Source organism: Mustela putorius, unplaced genomic scaffold, assembly GCF_011764305.1.
Source record: "Mustela putorius furo isolate JIRA1106 unplaced genomic scaffold, ASM1176430v1.1 tig00000450_pilon_pilon_pilon, whole genome shotgun sequence".
Lineage (NCBI taxonomy): Eukaryota > Metazoa > Chordata > Mammalia > Carnivora > Mustelidae > Mustela > Mustela putorius.
In genome coordinates, this window is record NW_025421385.1 from 25,684,930 (window position 1) to 25,710,268 (window position 25,339).

The following is a 25,339-nucleotide window of genomic DNA, read 5'->3' on the forward strand; positions in this document are numbered from 1 at the left end:
TCCCTGATCGCCACCCTCCACCACCACCACCACCCCCCACCCGCCCCATCCCCCACCCCCCACCCGCCCCATCCCCCACCCCCCACCTGCCCCATCCCCCACTCCCCACCCCCTACCCCTTCCCCACCCCCCACCTCCCATCAGTCTGTCTCATGCTGGGATTTTCTTCAGTTGATCCCTTTTTGTTATCTTTTTGCTATGGTGTAATTTTCCTGACAGTGGGATCCCTACTGGGATCCTATGTTCTAACAGAATACAAGCCATAGTATGTACTTTAAGATACTTCTGTATGATTAGCTGTGTGGTAATGAGAAGAGTTTTCTAAGATTCCTCCCTCATTTTTTTCTCTCTTCCTTCTCCCTCTCCTGCCTGCTTTCCTTCCTTTTCCCCTTTGTTCCTTCTGTCTTTCCTTCGACAAATACCTATTGCAGTAAGAGACAGACATCATGCTTGGTTTGGGGAGAGGGTGAGGAGGAAGGCCAGGGTGGCCCTTCTCATCGTGGGTCTGATGACTTGGGATGTTACCAGCAGTGCAGAGCAGGGGAAGGTTGTGCCGTGGAAAAGAGCATGAAGGCGTTTATCTCATAATCAGAGATGAGTTCGAGGTGGAGACAGCCTGGCTTCCGGCTTTACTTGGGGAAGTAGAGCTGGAGGAGGTGGGGAGGGAGGGGGTGGAGGCATGTGTCCAAAGGAGCAGCAGAGCTAGAGGCATAGCCAGACTCTGACTCCAGCGTTTTAGAAGCCAGGGACCTTTGGGCAAGTTTTAACACTGCCAAGCCTCTGGGGCTTCATCTATAAAACAAGGATTTTGTGAGGATTACATTAGTTACATGAAAATGCTTCTTAAACTCCTGTATAAATGTGAAGGATTTTATTGCATAGGCATGTCACATTTTTTTTTTCCCTCTGAAAAACTTGACCTGAATAGTTGGTACCTCCCCTCTGAGCATGAGATAATAGGTAATAGACCTATTCTTTGTGAGTAGAAGTAAGAACTCTGTGCCTTAGACATAGTATACCCCTGAAAACACATTTATTTCTACACAGAAGCAGTATTTTGTTAAATGACATAGATAATGCCTGAACAAGCTAATGAAGTTTCCACTTGAAATCACACTTGGAAATTGTGTGTAATGGAGAACATGGTTGCATGATGGTTTGAAAAAAATTTAAGGTCAAAACCTACTTTTCTGAAAAGACCACCCCTCCCTCTGCCCTAAATCGACCAATTCAAACCAAAAGATGAATCCCTCCTAGATCTGGGTCCTCTTTCTCACTTATTGTTTTTTTAACCACAATTTTTGGGGACTGCTCTGTGGCCAGGGCACGGGGCCACGGCATCCCAGGTGTGATGCTTCCAAGTGTCTCCCCGTGGAAGGAGGTTAGAAAGGCCAAATACTGCCTGTAACCTGGTTTCTCCATCGGTTAAATGGGAGGATAGGTACTGACCTGATTAACTCCCCTCCCCCCTTTTTTTTTGAGGAACAACATGAGATCTGTAAAACCCTCCTGGTAGAACATGATGTTAGCAAAGCCGGACATGACTGTTAAACCAGTTCCCGTGGGTGACAGCCATCATATAGCTTACGTTGCTTTCACTGGGAGCCACCCGTGGTGCCTTGTGTTGAAAGCCTACTTCCCATTACATAAGGAGAGTGGTTCCTTCCCCAACTGTGGCAGAGCTGTCAATCAGATCTCTTGTACTGATCTATGAACTTTAGACCTTGCTTTCTCCATGGCAGCAGACTGGCTTTCTTTAGATAAAGATGATTATGGCTTCCTTCCAGGATAGTTGAGATACCATTTGGAGTTCCCAGGTTCGTTGGCTTTAAAGGTAATTTCTACAAGGTAATTCAATCAAATAATTTTTTTTTAGTTGAGTCATTTTTTGGTTTTCAAAAGTTGCAAGTAGCAGAGTGATGCTTTCCAGAGACTTGTTGAGTAACAAGAGCATGTTTGTCACATTTGACTGGTTTCCTGGTTGAAATGGAGACAGTTATGGGTGTTGGTATTATAATCAGTGATAGAGAAATATACTGACCACTGATAACATCTGCTGACCTTCTCCATTCCTGAGAAGTGGTGGTCTGACCTTGATGCAGCATGTAGCAAAGTCCCTGCCTACATGGGGGAGACCAGGTGCAGGACAACACATTTGTTTCAATGACTTTGTCTTGGGCGGTAAGCTGTGCATGTGGTATGAATGTGGTTGCGTTTAGAAGAGTTTCTGGGCATTGATATTTTCATATGAAAAATGAAAACAAGATGATCTTCAAGTCCCATCTAGGGTAATTACTCTGTGACTCTGCATTAGGGACAGTCTTTTGGATTAACTGGAAATAATAAACTCTGCTCTTATTTTTATCTTTGCTTATAACTGGGTAAATGATCCAAGACTTCCTCATCTGGGTTTTGGGCTTGCCTTGTTGACTTGTGTGTGTCCTGCCCTCTGGTGTACATTCTTCTCCCTTCCCCACAGGCTCTAGACTATGAGAAGGCCTGGGGAGGGGCTCTCTTTCTGTAAGGTTACAGCTGGCTCCAGCTCAGCGGTCCTTGGTTCCATGGAACCATGCTTCCGTGGTTCAGGCACTGTTCAGGGTGACAGATTCCACTGGCGCGTTTTCCCATCTACCTTTTCTTTCTGGTGCCTGTAGCCATGTCAGTGTGAGATTCTTGGACTAAGTTGATCAGTTAAGATGACAGTCACCAGCATAAGGCACAGGAAACCTCAATCCAGAGAGCAATTTAACAATGAGAAGCCCCTTGGAAGTCAAGGGAAATTTGGAGCATGGCCCGAGAGTGAGGGGGAGGTTCTAGAGGGAGGTTCCACCCCACCCCTGGGCTATCACAAAGGGATCAGGTCAGTGGGGCAGACAGGTACCTGCAGAAAAATGATGCCCCTGGAAGGAAGACTGGCCTCCTTCTCACTGGCCTTGGGTCAGCCCCATGGGTGCATCAAAGTCCAGGTGTCAGCATGACCTCCTAGTGCTAGCCAGGAAGTCTAGTTGGTAAATTCATCAGTAAGGTAATGTTTAACTTTCTATTTCCAATCTACTTATTTTGTTAAAGTTATCCTCCAGCTTCTTAATTCTTACAGTCCAGAAGTGAAGGATGATGTCTCATGACATTTTAGATTTTCATGGTCATTATATTTCACAACAGGAGTCTCACCTCCATCAATATTTTCATGTCTTAATAACTGTAATCAAAGCTCAAGCTGGTCATATGGTAATAAATAGTCGTGCATCTGGGACGTGTCTCTGTAAAGCACAGAACAGGAAACTCCACATCATATGGAAAGTTGTACTTTTAGTTTCATAACTCAACTTTTGCCTAACAAAGATAGCTCTTATTGAAACCGAGCCCTTAAAGCATAAGAAATATATTTAAATATTTTGTGAAAATGATATCTTTATACAAATTATTTTCCTATATGTCATCTTTTTGGAGTATCCCCACGATTCCCTGAGGTAAGCAAAGTCATTATTATTACCAATGTATAATAGAGGAAACTGGAATTCAGGGATATTAAGCGACTTCATTTGTGTCTTACAATTAGTAGGACACATCATAACTAGGTCCCGAGGTTTCTGCCTCTAAATCCATGAATTTTCCACTCTCCTGCTGCTGTCTCTGTGTGGCATGGTATGTGTGTGTGAATGTGCATATCTAGTAAAACATGTGTATCCCAGTGCATAGAGGCAAAGTTTATTTTATCTAAGGACTGTAAGAAGAATTCTTGGTTTGGAAAATGACAAATGTTTGCCTATGTAATCTGTATGGTACTTAAGTAAAAGGAAGATACTTTCTGAAAACTTATAACAGAAAAATTCCATTCTATTAAAGGGATAGCAGTACAAGTAATTTTCTAAACTTATTTTTATTGCTGGATATATGGCCTCTAATAAAACTGTGGTTGGGGGGAACCTGGGTGGCTCAGTTGGTTCAGCGTCTGATTCTTGATTTCCTCTTAGGTCATGATCTCAGTGGTATGAGACCGAACTCCCTGTCTGGTTTGGAGTCTGCTTAAGATTCTCTCTTCCTCTCCCTCTGCTCCTCCCTGCCACTTTCTCTCTTTCTCTCTCAATAAATAAATAAAATAACAATAGTGTTTTTGTGAACTGATTATAAGAAAATGTCTCTAATGAATGACACTTGTGCAGTAAATGTTTCCACTAATTTTTTTTTTTAAAGATTTTATTTATTTATTTGAGAGAAAGAGAGCACAAGTGAACATGAGCAGGGGGAGGGGCTGAGGAGGAAGCCGACTCCCTGCTGAGTGCAGAGTCCCATGTAGGGCTGATGTGGGGCTGGATCCCAGGATGCTGAGATCATGACCAAGCCAAAGACAGGAGCTTAACTCACTGAGCCACCCAGGCACCTCTTCTTTAATTGTTAAATACCAATTACCTATTTCATGTATCTAAAATACACTACAGAAGACTTGCAGTTTCACAACTCTGATTTTGCTACTGGTAGCAAATATTTATATAGTTTCGTATTTCACCTAAACCATCCCCTCTCTGTCTTTTGTTGTTACATTATCAAAATGAACACAAAGCCAATAGAACATGCTCCACGGATTTATGGCTTGGATAATGGCTCCCATAAAGTAGGATGTATGGATGCTACCTCTCCCTTTCTCTCATTGAGATCAAGCCTTCCCCTCTTTAACCTTCCAATCTACTCCAGAAAGGATGAATGCCAGTTTTCTACCCCACCCCAACCCCCTTTTATTTTTCCAGTTTCTTGGTTTTTTTGTTTGTTTGTTTGTCTTGGGGGCTTTTTTTGAGAAATATACTGAAAGCCAATTATGTTAATTCAACTTTACTGCCCTATAAAATTGGTTATACTGTCTTAAATATTTAACCAGTTTTAAATACTTTGAATGTTCAACATGTTTGAAGACTGCTATAGAACTTTGCATGGGAATGGAAACTATGGCATGTCTACTAGGAAAATATTATTCTTGTTTACAAAGAAGGGGTACTACTGACTTCAGTAGAAAGAATGACTTTGAAATGCCTGACGTGTTTCAAATGCTTATTTTGTGAGCACAAGTTTAAAAAAAAAAAAAAGAACAAACCCACAACAAACAATTATGTGCCATTTTTTATGAGACCTCCTGACCTTATTTTGATCAAGTTTTTACAAAATAAAAATACAATATTTAGAAACAAACACTTCAAACCTTGAAAACTTGAACTTTATAGTATTTCAAAGAAAGTATAGACTGTATTAGATAGCTGAGCATTGAGTCTTTTAACGCAAGAGCAGGGTTGACTTGATCTATGTGGGAAATGCTCTTCATTCACTATCCCTTCCTACTGAATTCTGGCTTAGTTTTTCCTTTAATACCAAATTTACATGTTAGGAAATAAGCCACAGAATGTTATTACTTCTCTTTTTCTCATCCTCAGGAAACCAGAAGGCTTAATGTGATCATTTCTTTCAGACAGTCTAGTCTCCATTTTCTGTCTATGCCTTTGCTTCTCCTCATATGAATCTTAATGCCAGTTTTAGCACTAATGTTTCTTTTATTCTTTGAAGGTATTTTAAGAATCCCTATTTGTGTGTCCTCGATCATGTTATTCCCACATTTGAAATGTCTTCCCCCTTCCTTTTTACTAACGGAAGCCCTTCTCTGTCTTTCAGACTCACCTCAAATCTCATTTCCATTGTCACATTCCCTCAGGAAAGGGGTTCCCTCAGCACTCCTGCTCCCCTCATCTCTAAATCAGTATTTTCTCAGTTAACGTTCATTATTCACTTACATTATTCACTTACCAATTTTTGGGATCCAAAGATAAAGGTAGGTAGAGATCTTATAAGGAGCTTATAATTTAGTAGAAATGATAGCCTATGTTTGACAAAGAATATCCCATGAGCAATGAAAGATAAAGAGATAGCAAGTGAGAGGGAACATCTAATACATGAGAAAGCCCTTAGGGCAGGACTTGGTATATACCAGTTGTCTGAGTAATTATTAGACCCTTTCTGTGTGACTAAGGAAGGGGAAGAGGGGAAGAAGAATCACAGAAGGCCTCATGGAAAAGGTGGACTTCTGTCTGGATTAAATAGGGGAAGCCTGGATGAGTGGAGAGGAGGAACTTGGTCTAGACCAGTGAGTCTTAGATATTTTGGTTTCAGGACTCTTTATACTATTAACACATGTTAAGCGTACCCAAAAGCTTCGTCTATGTGGATTGTATCTGTTGATATGTATGTACCTTATCTGAAATTAAAACTGAGAAAATAGATTTTTAAATTAAACATTTTTAAAAAATAATGATAAACCCATTATATTTTAAGATTGCTAATGTATTTTTATTGAAAGAGTAGGCAAAATTTTCAAAACCAAAATGTTTAATGAGAAGCGTGACACTCTTCTCCCATTTTTGCCAATGTCTTCAATTTCTGGCTTAGTAAAAGAAAGCTAGATTCCTTATCTGGTCTGCCTTCAGTTTGTTGCAATATCACATATATTCTTCCAGAAAACTCCATCATACACTCATGAGAAAGGTGAGTGAAAAAAGCAAGCAGTATCTCAGTATTATTACGGAAAGAGTTTTTCCCTTGTGGGCGCCCTGAGAGAGATTCAAGGTCCCCCAGAGGTCCCTGGACCACACTTTGAGAACCAATAGTTTATGCTATACACGGTTATCCATCTTTTTATGGATATTTTGTATTCTCTCTCTCTCTCTCTCTTGTTAAATTGCAAGTTTCTTGAGGGCAGAGATTGTGATAGGTGATTACTGAAATGAATGGCAGAAGTTGATTTGGATGATGATCATGGTGTATACGTGTGAGTTCACATTTAAAACCATATATATATGCACACATATACATATACGTGTAAGTACTTATATATGTGCGTATCTATCTATTGTTAGTTTGGGGGGTGTAAAACTCCAAGCAGTATAACGCTATTAAATGATAGAGCTGACTATTAATGATTTGCCTGGAGGTAGTAACAGAGGCAGTGTTAACAATAAAGCTAATTACTCTTTCTACAAAAGAAATTAGTCAGAAAAGGAAATCCATGTGCACAGACAGGATGGCAAACTTCCAGTCTTACTTGTACAAATGTTAAATTCCTTGGGCTTTTGGTTCCACTCTATCATGTCCCATTTCTGCCTGGCAATATAGATGGCAGGTGTGGTCACCTTTGCAAGTGAATTACACATCTGTGGAAACCCAAGCCTTGAAATCAACCACGGGAAGTCCATGCTCTTTAGCAATTTTCCAAGAGAATTGCAGCAAGAAGAACTTAGCAGGTTCCTTTTGGAAATCAGTTTTAATAGAGCATACTCAGGACTCTGAGAGACAAGTGAAATGCGCCACCAGCCCCCGATTCCTCTTTCGGAACTTGTCCTTGGGAGGCATGTCAAAACAAGGCCAGGTCTCACATTACCTTCCTCCAGTGGGAGCCTTGACTGGACTTGATTTGCTTCAACTCCTACACTGAGGTTGGAATTTAGCTACAAAAAAAAGCTTGAAAATTCTTTGGCATTTAAAACTTAATGTATGTTTCATGTATTTTATTTCTGTTTGTAGATGGAAAGAACAGGTGAGTACAGATCAAAACAACCAGATACACTGAAGGAAACACTGTAAATTTCCACAATTTTTGAGGAGTTCAGGGGTTGTCTAGTGAGCCCAACACTCCATTTTACAAAGGACTCTGACACCAGGGAGGTTAAAGAACTTGCCGAAAGACTGTGGGCTTTCTGTTTGCTTTTTCTGTTTGCAAGTCTCTGGCTGAGAGTTGTTTGTGTCCCATGCTGTGCACCAGTGAGTGGTTGAGTTTAAGCTTTTTAAGAACCCAGGCATTATCTTCTTTAGGACCTGCACCATTTCCTGTATTAAGAGCCTGTGCATAAAATGAGGTCTTGGGGGCATGGGCTCTGGCACCAAATGAGTGAAAAGAGGCTTCTCATTTTGCTCCTAAAGGGGCCACTGTGTTTCTCAGTGAGGCTTTCCACCAGTCATCCAATAGACAGGGACTCCAGCCTGGTAGTTCTCAATCCTGGCTGCCCTCTCCAACCAGCTGGGTTGGGTTACAAAATCCGAAGTCTCTGGCTCCCCAAATCCAGATCAACTAAATCAGAATGACAGTGGGAAAGAGAGAATGAGCATCACACCAGGTAACAATCATGCACACCAGCGTGGCAGGCTTTGCTCCCGAGTCTGCCTGGGGCTGCTCTTGGAACCTTGCTCTCCTCCTGCTCTGAGGATGGGCTTATGCTGCCCACTTACACCCTATGGAAGAGGCAGCATCCCTTACAGGTCTTGCTACAATATTTCAAGGAGGACTGGTTGATTTTGGTGGTGAGGGAATGCGCAGCCCATCAAGGCCAGTGACCACCACCTCCTGCTTTGCGAAGGACAAGTAACTCTATGACACGTAGCTTCCTGCTTGTCTGCACGCTGCCCACCACACCGCACGTCTGGCCTTCCATGAGCAAAAGTTTCACTACTGAAATCAGTGGGTGACCTTTCTCGTTTTTCATACACCCGGAAGAAGAGACAGTTTGCTCTCGAGTAGGTTTGCTATCGAGTTTAAAACTTCTGCAAGACGGGAGCATCTCGCAATGGAAGCCGGAATGGGGGAGCGTTTCTTGGTGCCTTTGTCTTTTTCACTGTTGGCTGCTGGCCGATATGGTTTATTTTGTGTATGTTTTCAGCGTCTTTGTAACTCGTTGAAGAGATGTACTCACAAGCTATCCAAACTGTGTGTGGTCAGGCAACCATGATTTTCTCCCCACTTTTATCCAAAGATGTTGGCATTGTGCAAGGAACTAGGAGATGCCAAACTGTGATGGTCAAAGTGCCAGCTCCTCCCTGGAGGGCTTAGGACACAAGACCTATCACGGCAATGCGCTGGGGAGTGGGAGCTGAGTCTAATCATCTTCTGCAAAAGCCGAGTGGGAGAACAGAGAAGGAACAGGAAGCTCGGAGGCAGAAAGGAGAAGCTGGGCAGTCTGCCTGCAGCCAGTTCTGGCCTCTTCTCCGCATCCCAGCTCCTTCTGCCTTCTTCCTCCCACCCTGGCCCCAGAGCTCCCGGCCAAGGCAGGAGCTCCAAGATCCCCAGCAGCGGGGGTGGGTACACTGGTCCCAGCTGCCCAAGGCTGATCTTGCATTTGAATTATTCAAGGGAGGAAAAAGAAAACTCACCTTCCCCTTCAGAGAAGCCAGTCCAGAGACTCCCATGGAAAATTGTGAAATTAAATATTGTAATAAATCCCACCTCAGGAAGTAGTTTTATTAGCAAAAACTGTAATTCCTTGAATGGGTATATTTGCAATACTGAGTGTATTAAATAAACAACTGAGTGTATTAAATACATAGATATATTCATATATTTTGACGATATTTCATTATGATTAATGTATTTTGTTCAGATTTGTAGTTTACAAATTTGTAGTTTACAAGTTTAGAAAATTTTGTGGAAGAAAGAAAAACGATAAAAATCTAACAATTATCTTTCTCCCTCTGCCTATTAGAAGACCACCATTGTCTATTTCAGTGGAAAAGCACCTTGGTTGCACTTTTGAAGCCAATTTGGAGAATTTCTGGTATAGTGAATGAACCGTTAGACTCTAAGAAAAACCGTACCCTGTCTCAAGTTGAGATTCTGGTCAGTGCTCTGACACGAACAAGCCTTGTGGCTTTCAACCAACTCTCAGCTCTCATTCCTCCCTGAAAAATGGTGTTCACGCCACTGGGCCCCCAACACGCTAAGATTAAAGCTAAGTTGTCAGTGGCCTGGAGGGAGGCGGCAGATTTAATTATAAAGAAAATCTCCCAGCAAACATTATTTGATGATAGCAGAATGGAAACCAGCTGCCAGAAAGGCAAATCATGTGTTGACCAAGAGCCAGAGCAACCGTCTCTAGGAGCTGATTTTTTTTTACTGATGCACCTGAGGAAAAAATCTGAATTTCAGGCTTGAAGGGGAAGAGACAGGCGTGGGAGGACCCCATACATGGAGAAAACAAAACTCAAGTGGCGAGAGAGGGAAGGACAAGAGCAAAAGAGGAAGTTCCTCATTGTCTGTCAGTTTTAATTACTTCCTCTACAGAGACCCAAGGACAAAAGAAAGAAGGTGCAAGCTAGCCGGGGAAGGGAAAGCTTTGCAGGTCCAGATGTACAAGGGAGCATAAAGATGCATGTAGTGGTCCCCTGGAGGGATAGAGCAGAACCTCATACTGAAATGCGATGATGGATTAATTCACTTGAGGGTCTTCCAGGAAAATGACTGAAATAAGAATGACTGATGACACTGGTGCAAAGATGAGGATATTGGGGGGGGGGCAGGGAAGAGCTTGGATTGTGTCCTCTTTGGATTTGGGGTTCCAGCCCCAATGTTAGCATTTAAGAACCGTGAGACAGAGATTGTTAAAATAGCTCAGCTTCCTCATCAGCAAAATGGTGATGGTGATGGTGACAACTTCTTGATTTCCTATGTGAAGGACTGATCAAGATTCTGGCCCCAGAGTGAGCGTTCCATGAAGAGTAGTTCTTGTTATCTTGTGTTGAGTGAAATGGGGATTGGGGAGGGGACTTAAGAGCTGAGCATACCTGTGGGGCCGGAGTCGAGATAGTTCCATGTGGCTCCATCTGGGATTGTGAAGTAGGAACTTGGGGAGTGGTTGTTAAGATAAACCACTCAGTTATTCTGTGTGTGTGTGTGTGTGTGTGTGTGTGTGTGTGTGTGTGTGTGTTGGGGGAGCTGACTGGCTAGGTTCAGAATGCAGCTCACGTGATCTTCAGAGGTCAAAGAGACACTACAGTGCCACACAGCCCTCCCGCTGCCTTGCGGATGAATAGAGAAGGAGATGTGAGGCCACATCCCCCCCAAAGGCAGGCCATGAAGAGCCGGCTGTGGAGAAGCAGGTACACTGGGTTTGGGGCTGGCCCAAACGCCCGCTGGCCATCTCAAAGCTCAGGAGAACTGGTTGCAAAACAACAGAGAGAAAATAGGGAAGACAGTGAAAGGAAGAATCCAGGAGGAAGATCAGGATAGGACGGAAATCGAATACAGAAATAAATATGGGGAGAAGGTGAAATCAGCACCTTCTTTCTCTTATTAAAGGGTGATTCATGGACTAAGAGAGCAAGAGTTGAAAATAGTGGTGTGTGAAAACACTGGGTTATGTCTCCGGAAGAGTCCAGGAGGCAGTCTGAGTGGGAGTCCTTAGGGGTGAGAGCCCGGGTGCCTCCCTTCAGCGTGTGGTGGTCGCAGTTCCAGTGAGACTCAAGGACACTGGATCTGGGTCCTAGCTTCCCATCAGCCTTTAACGGGCTCCCTGCCTCCCCTGGAGTCACTTCACCTCTCTGGACCCCAGCTCCTGGCTCTGCAGTGAAGGTGTTGAATCAGAATATCAATTTTAAGTTTTTAAACAAATGCCCACCTCCCTTTGAACAACGTAAGACTCTTGTGTTACTCTCCTTTGCCCCACGTGGACAAATGGACCTTTTCAATAATCCCCAGCCCCGGCTGAGAACCCCCAAGCAAATCATCCCCTGGGCTCCTCCCGAGGTTGATGTCTGGCTGTTCTGTCAGGGGAGAAGGATCATAGGTGTTCCCAGGACAGTAATGAAAACAAAGACAGGGTGGAATGGAAGACGGAGGGACTCCACACGGGTTCTGATGTGGTTGCTGCTCTAGAAGACATCGTCTCGTGACTGGAAACTCCCATGAGGATGGGAACAGTCAAGCTCAGGTCTCACAGCTCTCCAGCTGTTGGAATGCAGCCTGGGGAGCCTAGAGCAGGAGAGGATTCCTTTCATGTGGCTAATTCCACCAGGAAACAATCTGGGGCTGCTTCATGCTGCTCTCCAGCTCCAAGGAAGTAAGGTCTTGGAAGGTCCAGCTCCAGGTTGCCCTGGATATTCCAAATCAATATTGTTGCCCTGGATATTCCAAATCAATATTGTTGCCAGACAACAACAAATGTTGTTTCCAATATTGGAAAACCAGCCAGGGTAGTCTGCGACCAGCCCCTCCACCCTTCAATGGGTGGTGATTTGAGCCTCAGCTACATCCTATTTTAACTCCTCATCCTACTACACATATGTAGCTCAGTAAATTCTTGTGAAATGGGGGTGAAAACATCAAGAGGTAATGCTGCCTCATGGTTAAAAACTGAAATAAAACAGGGCCTGGAGCTGCACTGCCTCAAATACAAGCCTACTAGCTCTGTGTCCTTGGCAAGCTACTTAACCTCTCTGTGCCTCATTTCCTCAGCTGTAAAATGTGGTTAATAATCCTCTCACCCTCCTAGGATGGTGACAATAAAGGAGTTAATGAGTGTAAGATGCTCAGAAGAGTGTTTGGCACGGAGTAAGCACTAAACAGTTTATTATTAGCAATTAGTATTTTCTCATTTCTCATGTTTTTTTCCCTAAATGTGAGAGATTTTTCCTTTTATTACCTCCTTTCTCAGTACTTTAATAACTTAAAAATTTTTTTTTTCTGTTTTTTGGCAAAAGGGTGAAAGGCAGGAGCCCACAATAAAGGAACTGTAGAGTCAGTGGTAACAAACCTGAGAAATTTTCCCTCTTCCTCGTGCCTCTTACTCCTGCTATAATTTAGAAAGGACAATTGGCCGATATTTTCTACTCACGTGTATAGATAATTCCATTACCTGTGATTCATTGATTTCCATCCTCAACCCCCACGCGCAGCCCCCCCCCCCACCAGAAGGAGTGCTCATGAACTTAATGGAAAGAGGATTTGGGAGAGAACTGGGTGGGGCCTCCCCCCCCCCAAGGTCTCTGTCTTCCTCCTGCCCTACCTCCACTCTGCGAAGGATTTAAAACCACAAACACTGGCCCTCAATTTTTCAAGCTCGGGTTTAAATTTGATGCTAATTTTCAGATACAGTTAATTAATTAATTAAAATATAATGGAGAAAGAATATGGTGAGGTTTTCATTGTTCTGAGCAGAAGGAGAAATCATAGCAAAGAAAACCCTCGTTGCAGGGATTATAAATCTTTATATAGATTTGGAAGGTATCTGGAGGACAAAAGCTTAAAAGGGGAATGGAACGAACATTTCTATGTTCAGAGGGGTTTGTTTAGCTATAGAGTATTCTTTGTTGGAAAGGAGGTGGGGAAATAAAGCAATACATATTATCTTTAATTGTAATTGTGTTATTCTACATTTTTTATTTTTTAAAGATTTTATTTATTTATTTGACAGAGAGAGATCACAAGTAGACGGAGAGGCAGACAGAGAGAGAGAGAGGGAAGCAGGCTCCCTGCTGAGCAGAGAGCCCGATGCGGGACTCGATCCCAGGACCCTGAGATCACGACCCGAGCCGAAGGCTTAACCCACTGAGCCACCCAGGTGCCCCTTACTCTACATTTGTTAATGAAAAAGTACTGGGGGAAGATTTTCCAATAAAATATCCTGAAAGATAAACACAGGATTTAAAATTCAAGCCAATGAGGCAAATATGTTTTTACCAATGTTTTTGTGTGTTTGTATTTTTGTTTTTTGTTTTCATTTTGTAACATCAAGGGTTTTGGGTTTTGGGGTTTTTTTTTGCCCCCCCCACCCCACCCCATGAAATCATAAATATTTCCTGGCTGGGTCCTTTCAACTTTGGGATTGCACTTAGCCTTATGCCCCCAGACCCAAAAGTTCTTTAATCAAGGGAAAGTCACCTGACCACACCCCAGAACAGGAAAAATAAAAGACATGTTTCTGTGTGAGCTACTTTCTTTCAGGCACTGTGCCTGTTGTGATAAATTATTTCATTTATTCATCATGAGCTGGAGATAGTCATAGTACCTTGTTTACAGGAAGTTCTTTCACAAATGGGCTTTGCTAGCTTAACTGAATTTACACTGAATCCTATCACTCAGAACCTCACCTATAATTATTTTCTTTCCTTCTTACCCGACCAGGTGAGGGGGTATAGGCTGGCGGCCCTCTGAAGATAACATGCCCTTCTTGAAGATTTCTGCCAGTCCAAAAACAGGTGGAAAAAATGACATAAACATATCTTGGCAGGGCAGGAAATTTCTTGTAGCTTCTGCACACTCTTGGCTACCTGTAGCATAGTGCTAGCCCTGTGCCTGCCTCCTCACTGGACCGTGAGCCCCTAGAAACTTGGGTTCATATCTTATTCACCTTTTATAGCCTCACTGCCTACAATGTTCTTTGAACTTACTCAGTTATTATATTAGGAATCTTCTAAATCCCTTTTCATTCTGCCAAAGAACTTAAAAGCTGCTCAATAGATATTCTTGTGGCATTAATACATGTTTTTGAATTGTATGCGCTTGGCTACTCAGAAGGCAGAAGTCAGACCAGGCACACCTTGATGACATGGCAGAGATGATTAATCTCCAAACCGAGGGGCAGCGGTGGGCGAGGAGAGAGCATCTGTGGAGTCATCCGGTGATAGAGGCCTCCCCAGCAGGAGGGTTTACCCAGATTCCCTTTTATCCCTGTTTGTGTAATTCCCCTCTGACTTTGCACGAACCCAGACAGTTGTCTGGCATCATCCATGTCTATTACACAACCAAAATGTCTTTCCTTGCAAGCTATGGACATCCCCTAGCAGACAGGTTTTTGGCTCGTGTACGGTGATAATCATCACCGAGTGCCAGCTTTTGGCGATCCCCACCATCAAGATGAAGAAATGGGAACCCTGAGGTAGCTGTCCTGTTCCAGTCTCTCTCACCCTATGGCTGAGAATTGGCTCCGTCCACATCTGCCTTACCAGTAGTCTGCTTGGCCTACTGCACCTCATTGTTTTTTTGGAGAAGTCTTTGCTATTGAACTAAAGATGTGGGATCCCCAGTCAGAAGGAACCAGTTTACTGGGAATCAACTTATTCCATCACTTGGCCCATAGGGAGAAGGCTGGGTGGGAGGCACAGTTCCATGTTGGAGCCTAAGCTGCTTCTTCAACAAAGGATGAATTTAAGGGTGACCACAGGAGAACAATACTTCCTTTGTTGTGGAAGGCCTCCCCTAATTTTTCTCCTGGTTGTGGTTGCTGCTAAGGCTATTTGTTCATGCAAGTGTTTATGGCGTGCCTTTGCGCTTTGTCAGGGGAAACTGGCCTTCCATCCTGCCATTTTGCAACATCACTTCTGACTGTATCTCAATGATCCTAATAATAGACATTGTGGCAACCACCTGTGCTTAAGGTCATTGCCTCATGGGTTTCACTCTAATGCTCTCCTTCCTGGTGTCCTAGTCTCGGACCTGAATAGGCACACCCCTTCCTAAGTACATGCAAATATGTCATTAGAAACAAAACAAAACAACTTGCTTCTTCATGAATAGCTCGTGACTGGCACTCCACCAAGTTTAATGTTGACAAACCTGTTGTTCGCCTTCCTAACTATGAGTTTGGTAGATGCCCACTACCTGAATCACCAGGCAATCTGAAGGAAAGTATTTTCTGTTATTGTATAACTTACACATCAGATGTTCAGTGAGTGGATACTTACATCAACTGGATTCAGTCACATGGGCTATAATTTCGGCAATCCAGCCCTACAGGTCATTGACACATGTCTCTTTCAGGTTGGGTACCTATTTACACAGCTGATACCTGATTTGTAACACAGTATATTCCTGAATAATAGAAATGAAGATGAGGCAAGCCCAAAGCCCAAATACAGAACCACAAGAACACTCTGGGATGCTTGGTTATGAGCATTACATGTCCCTCTCTTTTTGTTAGTTTCATGATCCAAGTTGCTTAATCTTTTTTGGTTTATTTGGTTCAACCATAAAATGGGGCTATAGCAGTACATTACCTATCTCAAGACAGACTGCTTGATAATGATCTTTTAAGGTGCCTTAAGATCTCATTCTGAATCATGCTTTTATATCACCAGCACAGAATTTCCTTGTAGGTTTGTTTTTGAACTGATTCAAATGAATGGATCTTTCATTGACACTGAGATTAAGTGCAACTGAACACAAGCAGCCCCTAACTTTGTTATCCCTCAGTCTTGCTCCTGTTCAGTAACAGATCAGATGGCTTGGGATGACTATATATTACAAATAAGGAGTCCTCAGATGAGGCCTCATGTCAAAATTGTGAGGCTTAAAATTTTTGCCTATCAACTAAATTAGGTGGGCTTAACCAATTCAGAGTGATCTTATCATGGTACAAATTAGTGTGCAGATTAGTGGAAGTCATGGTTATTCTCTTTGTGCTGGATTCCAATGTATTGGAGTGGAGATCTTCAAACCATACTGTTCACACTCCTTGTGTCAGTTTAGAGTTAGATAACTGTCTAATTGTAAGTGGCTTTTAGCCCAGCTGGGTAAGTGGCTTTAAGAGTTTTTTAGAGATGAAACTTTGAAAACAATAACAACCATAAGAAATGACTGTTGGGGATATATTTTAATGATCATCTGTAAATGATTAGTACATAGTACTTGTCGTTAACAAACTGATTTACCCTACAGTTTTCCTTGCTTGATGCACTGTATTTCCTGCATGTATTTATTACAGTTTGGCATCATTTTTAAAACATCTGGGTCCTGCCTGATAAAGGGGATTTGAGTACAAAAAAATTTCCTGTAAAGTAAAACAACAACTTTCTCCCCTCTAAATGTTCTTTTCTCCTCCCTTGATCGCTGCCCTGGACTGTGAAAGGAGAGACTTAAACGCAGACCCGCACCCTCCACGTTCCCCATACTAGAACCCCCACCCCAAGCTCACAGACTCCTTTTTCTTGTCTATAGCCTATTTCTCTGCCGAAGATCAGTTTCTGTCTCCCTTCTTTTTGCAGACTTTTTATCACAACTCAACACACAAACACACCTTGTATATTGTGTTTAACAAACACTCATAACACCTAGTATGTCCAAGGCACTGTTCTAAGTAGCTTAAAATACTAACCCACTAAATCTTCATAATCATAGGTGGTAGAAGCTATTATTCCCACTTTGCAGATGAGGAAACTGAACAGAGAAAAGTTTAAGGAAGTTCCCCAAGGTCAATGCCTGTAAATGGCAGAATGCATTATGAACCCAGGCCTAGATTGTACTTCTGTTCTGTTCTGTTTTAATTTCTTTACACAAATGTTAATCAGGATCCACTAAGTTTCTTTATTGTCATGAAAAACACTAACATATCACTCTATCCCTCTCATTACTGTGGTTGGGTAGCACAGAATAAATTGCCTACATTACTAATTTGGCCCTTGCTAATGCTGTTATTAGTTATCTTTGTGGGTATTTAACAAAGTGACTGTGGTAAACACCTTGTAACTCAGACTTTGGGTAAAATAGTGATGTCAGTTGTTAAATGAATACCTTTTCCGGGTTTTAGGACCAGATGAAGGTGATGGTTAGCTCAAGGAGAATGATTATGACTCTAAGGCATGAAAAGTTTGGAGTCGGTCCTTTGTTAGAGAGGAGCTCTCCCTAGCTATGTGGTGGTCATTGGAAGTGAACAAGGAATCAGTGAGGACTCAGGAGTTGAAGTTGGGTTGTTAGCTGGTTATAGATTATAGTAATATAAGGGAGAGCAGAGTTTGCTCTCCTGAGACCATAGTGGTAATATATTCCTGTAATGCAGACCCCAGATATTCTTTAATACACTCTTTGGTGATTGTTCCATGTTGGCAAAGGACTGTGCCCTACTTAAGACATTCAGGACCAGGGACCTAGAGGTGATTCACTAGCCATCCCTTAGGGCATCTATTGGTTCTCAAAGTGCATGGTTCCATAAAGTTGAAGCTATTTACATAATGAAACTAAGACCATTATTTGCTCTTTTCACTCTCACTTTTCCATAAGTATAGAGTTTTCCAAAGCTACCTGATAGGTCATATCACAACAAATTGAATATAGAAATAGATACAAGAATCTTAACCATCTTCTATTAAGCCAGACTTTAAAGAGATTTTCAAAAAATAGGAAACAATTCTATCTCCTAAGTTAATTTTTTTAAAAAAATATAGTTGTTAATAATATTAACAAAATACTTAACATATTAATAAAATATTAATGTGATACTTTGTTATTTTCAATGAATTAATAAATGCATACATTTTAAAACTTTTAATTTTCAGTAAAGTAAATACCACCAATATCTCATATGAACAAAAGTTATGATATCATTAATAATTTTTAAGAACACAAAGTGCTTTTGAGACCAAGAAGTTTCAAAACTGCTGCATTAGAGCATTGATGTTGTCTACATTGATCAAATCTGGTTCACTACCAGACTATGTTGGAGAGAGAGAGAAGGGTTCTTCTTGTACTTGAACTTGTGTTCTCTGTGCAGCTTCTTGAACTTTCAAATATCATGGTAACTGGGTTCCAACAAAGAAACATCCCCAGAGTGAGTATTCCAAGAAGATAAGGCCCAGTATGCAAACACTTATCAAGCCTTATATTCCTATGACCAAGCCTAGGGTCAATGTGGGAGGGAAATACACAAAGACATCAAAACTGGGAAGTATGGTTCATTGGATATCACCTAAGTAATAGTCTACCTCAAGTGGATTTAGAACAAAGACTATAATTTTATTTTTATAATGAGAGGGTAGAACATTCTGAACCACATGGATTAAAAATTATACCTTACATAATATATATTCCATATTTTCCTCATGAAGAATATATCAGATATATCAATTCATTCATACGAGATACTACTGAAATCATAGCAATTAAATGATTAAATCAGTTTTCTTACAAAAAGTAGAATGACCTGAAGTTGGTTTTTTTCCAAGGAAAGTCATGAATTCTATGTCCCTGATTACACATTAGCAGAGACTTTTTTCCAACATTAGGTATTTAGGGAGTTACAGTAAGACTCTACGAAAATTTGAAGACACATTAGAGTGTGTCTTCTGAAATAGAAACTGGAAAAACTCAATAACTAAGGGGTATGATCAGCCAGGTGGTTTGGTGTTTGTGAATGCATTGTTGATGATTAGGGAATTTCTACTGAGTCCCATCATTGAGCCTAGAACATTTGTCAAATACAACTCAGGTGACTAGCCCATTTGTTCTACAAAATAAGATTGTAATATATGTGATCATAAAAATGCAAGTTGCCATTACTTAACAGCCTGATAACATATGATGGCAGCAATGATGCTTTGTAAAACTGATTAAAAGGGAAATGAAGGGTAAAAAAATTGTCACTGCAGTAAAACACTGAACGTATGAGTTATTTATTCCTTTTTCTGCTGAGTAATATTCTATAGTATGGATTTAACAGAATTTATTTATCCACTTAAAAGTTAAAGGGCTTTGTGTTGTTTCCAGTTTTTTTTTTCTTTTCTGATTATGAATAAAGCTATTATAACCTTTGCCTTTGTGTGGATATGTTTTCATTTTCTGAGGGGTAAATACCTAGGTGAGTATACATGCAACTTTACAAGAACTAACATTGGACTCTGTCAGTTTTACAAAGTTTAGTCATTCTAATAGGTATGTAATGGTATCTCATTGTGGTTTTAATTGGCATTCCTCTAATTATAAGTAATTCTGAGCATTTTCTTGTGCTTATTTCCTATCCATGTATTTTCTTTGGTGATCTTTCTTTTTAAATCTCTCACGTATTTTAAAACTGAGTTGTTTGTTTTCTTATTATTGGGTTTTGAGAATGCTCTGTAAATTCTGGATTCAAGTTCTCTATCAGATATGTGTCACAAATCTCTTTTTCCAGTCTGTGGCTTTTCATTTTGTTTAAAGCATCTTTTATATTTTGATGAAATCCCATTTATTATTACCATTTTTCTTTTTATATATCTTGCTTTTTGTATCCTAAAAAATCTTTGCTTGTCACAAGAAGTTTTCTTGTATTTTTTCTTCTAGAAGTTTCATAGTTTTAGATTTAACATTTATGTCTGTGATCTACGAATTTCTTCTGTGTGTTCCCAGGTATGGGTTAGGGTTCATTTTCACATGTGGATGTTCCATCACCACTCGTTGAGAAGATGGAACACTTATCCAGTTGCCTTGGCAACTTTGTCAAAAATGAATTGACCCACTGAGTGCATCTGCTTATGGGCTGTATCTTATTCCATTAAACTCTTTATCCTTTTTCCAATATCACGCTGTCTGGATTATAGTAACTTTATAGCAAATCTTGAAATCAGGTTATATGTGTCCTCCAACTTGTTTTCCCTTTAAGGATTATTTTAGTTATTCCGGCTCTTTGTCAGTAGTATGTTGGCTAAGTTCCTCTTCTGAGTCTCAAGTTTCCCACCTTTTAAAATGTGAATCATAATCATGTCTATACCACAGAGTTATTGGAAAGGTTTAATTTTTGTAAATTATTTAGTAAGGTGCCTGGCACATTTTAACCTTTCAGTAACTGGTAGCTGTTATTACTATTATTATTTTCACTCTGTATGACTTTGCATGACAGCTTTTCTATTATTTCATCTGAAAACTTGTGCCTTGCTTTCTTCTGAAACATGAATACACCTGCTGCAATTCTTTTGTTTGTTTGTTTTTTGGGTTTTTTTGGTAGAGATTCATTTCCTGTAAAAAATTTTTCAGGATAGGACTTCGTCTACTTGAGACATTAAAATATAAATTTGAAAAGGAGCGTCCTGGCATGGAAATATTTCTTGAGTATCTCAATTTACTAAATTTTCATGGGAAATGATACTGAAAAACAGTGATTAATGAAAGATGCCATTGACATTCTGATGGAGGAGGAAACAGCTTACAAATCGTTGGAAGACTCTGTTGTCAGAACTCAGTTAACCTGTGTCTTGACTTGCAACTTCCTAACTATGAAATCTTGAATGCATTCTTTTGTAGTCTCAATGGTGTCATCTACTCCAGGTCTCATAAGGCCTATGGTGAAGATAAGTGAGTTGATGGCTGTGAAAGTGTCTTATAAAGTGTAAAATACTAAATCCATGGTTCCCAAACTACATGCCAAGGTACCCTGGATGTTGCAATGAAGTCATAAGGATGCTGTGGCTTATTTTAAAGTTTCTTAGGAAATATCTGTTGAACACTGTGTGAATCATTATAGTGTGTTATTTGGCCCTAACTACTTAATAAATAAAAATGTTAGGTATGCATTTTGGTGTAAAGCCTGTGAAAAAAATTACTGAGTCATTAATTGTACTATGAATGGGAAAGTTTGGGAACCTCCGTGAAAAACATGCATTTTCATGAAAGCTTTGTAAGTCGTGGGCTCTTGTGCCTGAGATAAACGTGAGTTATTATTTTTGGTGGTTTTGTTACTTAATAATCTTTGATGTGAATTTCTGATGTAAAAAGCCTTAAAACCCATGTCAGGGAATATTACCAGAAGTATTAGGACAAACTTGTAGATATTTAAATGGCCTGGCAAGAAACCACTCCCCTTCTCTTTACCTTCCCCAAAAAACACACAGAGTGATCTCATGAGCTAACTGCTGCTGCATATCTTAACTTAATTAGTCTCTGCCACATTTTGAGAGAAGCAGTTTTCATACTCTATTGTAGATACAAGCACAGGTTGGAGAGGTTAAGGGACTAAACCAAAGCCACAGAGCTAAGTGACAGATGTTTGACCCCAGCCCTATTGTGCCTTAAATATGGTCTGCTAAGAAAGCCAAAGATTGTAGGGGAGGGAGTCCTAAATGAGTGATTTACTCCTGTTTATCTCTAAATTTATCTATATTGTTTTCAGAGTCTCATTTTGAAATTAAACTGTTTGAGGAAAAGTGCTTGGTAAGGTTGGATGGAACTTACCTATAATTATTCTTCATTTCTTAATAGCATGACCATGTGTTTCTATAGCCAAAACTTAGCTCTACCAAAATCTGCATGTTATAGACCCAAGAAACTATAAAAACTCAGTTTTTGTTAAGTGCAAAATGTTACACAGATTTTTTTATACATAAAAAATAAAAAGGGAGATAAGATGTTCAAATAAAAAATTCAATCTCCTTTTTTCAAAGAACAGTAATGATTTCATGATGTGGCAAGTTGCCATCATTACCAGAAGACATATGGTTTCATATATACAATTGGTGAACTAAGGATGCTTGTTCAAACATTCTGGCCATGCAGCTTTCCAGAGCTGTAGTGACTGGTTCATAATGAGAGGCAGAACTTGCCAGGACTGGAATCCTTCTACATTTTGTGATATCAGCCAAGGAACCCATGGTCTGTCTGCACTCGCCTCTACTTCCTGCCTCATCACCTGGGTCCCCTCTCTGGATAGCCTGGCCTTCAGCTGTACGTAACCACCTGCACTTATCCCCACCAACACCTGCTCTTAGGTTTCTGCACTGTCACTCTTCTTTTTGTTCAGAGCCAGTGCTCTTCAGTAGAAATGTTTGATATCCAGTATGGTCAACACTAGCCTTATGTACGCATTGAGCACTGGAAATGTGACTAATGTGACCAAGAAACTAAAATTTGTATTTCTTTGGTTTTTAGTTAATTGAGATAGGCACAAGTGAATAGTGGCTACAGTTTTGGGCAGTACAGTTCACATGATCTTTCCCTTCTTATCTTCCTCTTCCATTTCTAGATCTTTACTGTCAGGTTTCCTCCTATACTCATTTCTCAGGATTTAAGAGTTGGTCTCTTGCAAAGCTTTACAAAACCTTGCTGCACCTTCTCCCTCTAACGCTACATTCAGAGTTCCATGGCTCCATTTTGTACCCATGACAAAGTCTTTCCTGGATTCTAGTAGCACTATGATAAAGATTCTGTCCTCCAAACTGGGAGCTCTGTGAAGTTTTTAGATTATGTCTTTGAAACTCCCAGTATGCAACATACCACATTATAGCTGGTCAGTTTCTTCTTATGGATTAAATAGGAGTAGATTCAGTGAGTCTTGCAGTTGTGAAATTCTGTGGGTAAGTAGGAGAGAGATTGTGGGATGTTATACTGATACCATCAATGAATAAAAAAAGATACTTTTCTTTACCTAAAGGGAATTTTAGACCCACCCAGAGGATATTGCTAGATATCACTTTTAAAATGATCATATCGAAGGCTGTAATTTCTCTTAGCATTGTTAAGGAACTTAGCATTCTGCATTCTTGTGTCCAGTTCTTGGCTTGCTATTACCAGGACAGTCTAATTTTTGTAGAGCTAAAAGCACATATTTCTGGAAGCAGTAAACCAATATCTCAGGCTAGGAAAAATTGAAGAAACTATCTTAGAAAGTTTATGTGGGTATCCCAAACTCCTCACCAACCCCCCTTATCTGTAGAGGTGAAAATTGAACAAGTTGAATATCTTCCCTATGGCAAGGCCAAGAGCTTATACAAAGGAGTAGTTCCAGTGTCTCCCGAGGCTAACCAGATCTGTTCTTTTTAACTTGGTTAAGACAACATAAGCTATTTTCTTTCTTTCTTCTCTTTGTTTCCCTAAGGATTTTTAGAAATACTAATACTTTGGCTCTTTTATCCAAGAGACTTATGACTGGTCATTTAATACAAATATGGAATTCTAAATCAATTGTGAAGAAAGTAGCAAAACCCATTAAAAGTTTTAAAACAAAAATATTTTCCCAAAACAAATAATAATGATAGTAAGTACTAATAATAAAACTTAACCCTTTTGTACCAGGTTGAGCACTTCACCACTGTTCGTCTCACACTATGTAGTTGGGGTCAGGGGAAGGAAATTTTTGTGTCTTAGAACAAACTAAGATTAGTGTATAGTTCATTAAAATATGGGGCACAAATTCAAATAGTATGCCATAATACTAAACATTTGGAAAGATGTTCTTACGCTTAAGTAATAGGTTTGGGCTCCTGGCACCCAATTAAAATAATGTATATTTAGTTTATGATTAGCAGGTCTTAAGTTGCCTTTCCACTCCCCGCCCCCCACATTTGAAAGTCTTCAAAAGCTTTGTTTAGCATCAAAGAATTTTCACTTGAAAAATGTTAACATTCAAATGAGTCACACAGCAAGTGGATGACAAAAGATACAACAGCAATGTTGTTCAAGGAACGAACAGTTTCAAGTTAACCAAGTCAAGCAAGATATACTTGATTGAAGTCCACAGCTGATTCCAGATTCCTAAGTGGAGTTCCTGGGACATAAGGTCTACACTGTCATTGGCACTTTGAGTCATTCAGGTCACTCAGGAGAAAAACTGGCCTAGCAGCATGTCCTATATGACTCAACCTGGTGTAGGTTTTAGTCAGGGGAGTGATTCTTTGATTGGAAATTTCAGCAATGGAAAAAGCAGCTTTTAATAGACAGCTTTAACTGGATAATTGATCAATTTCATTGATGTTTTACTGTCCTTTTTTTCTGACTCACCCAAGTCTGATCTCCTCCTTTAACTTTTAAACACTTGTGCTGCCTACTACAGATTGTGCATTCAGTAGAGAACCATTTCATTCATTCATTCAGCAAATATTTACTGAGCATTTACTATTGGACAGGCACTGTTTCATGCAGTGGGACTAAACCAGTGATTAAAATAAAGTCCTTTCCTTTATAAAGCTTGCATTCATGCAGGGGCAGAGAGAAGATAAATAAATGAATAAACACGTTGAGTGTGTCTAGTGTTCTTATGTGGTAAGAAGAAAAATAAAGTGGGTTAAGAGGATAGAAAGCGATTGGTACAAAGATTGCTTTTTTGTTTAGGATGGTTAAGGAAGGGCCCTCTGGTTAGATGATGTTTAAGCAGAGACCTGAGGAGGAGAGGGTATAAATCATATAGATTATCTGAAGAAAGATTCTTCTAGGCAGATGGAACAGCAAATGCAAGAGGCTGATAGCAAAGGGTGGGGTCCAAATATTTAAGAAAAAGAGGAGACAAATGTGATCAGAGCAGGACTGGAGGAAGGAGGGGCAAGACAGGAAGCAGAGAAATAGGAGGCAATTGCAATGGCCAGCTGAGGTGGCCAAGTGGGCAAGGACACTGGTAGAAGGTAGATTTTATGGAGGTAGCCAGGACCAGATCACTTCCTCTGAGTGAACTGGAAAGCCCCCCAGTGTTTTGATCAGAAGGTTGTCCTGACATGTTTTAAACAATTTCCTCTGGCTACTGTGAGAGATGATGTTGGGACAAGGATGGTAGCAGAGAAAGCAGCTAGTAGGCCATTGTAATGACCCAGAGATTATGGTAGCTTGGATTAAGGGTCTAGAGGTGAGAAGTGAGAAGTGGTGAGAGTATCAGTATATTTTAGAGACAAGGCCCTCAGGATTTGCTGGAGGATTACATATGAGAGGTTAGAAAGAGTGAAGTCAAGGCTTCACTCTTCGTTTCAAGGCTTTGGCCTGAGCAACTAGAAAGCTAATGATGGAGTTGCCATTGGCTGAGATGAATAAGACTGAAAGACATGAAGGCCTTTCAATTTTACTTTGGGGAGGACTGGAGAATCATGTGTTTAGTTGTAAACA

General features: G+C 40.6%; 1 long non-coding RNA gene across 2 annotated transcripts in view; it reads left to right on the top strand.

Annotated features, from left to right (window-relative positions):
* Window positions 1–1,569: 1,569 nt before the first annotated feature.
* LOC123392129 overlaps window positions 1,570–25,339 on the top strand; it is a 320,886-nt gene continuing 297,116 nt past the window's right edge. For both annotated transcript variants that reach the window (XR_006606842.1, XR_006606843.1), the window contains exon 1: window positions 1,570–1,834. This is a non-coding gene — a long non-coding RNA (uncharacterized LOC123392129). The remainder of the gene's footprint in view (window positions 1,835–25,339) is intronic.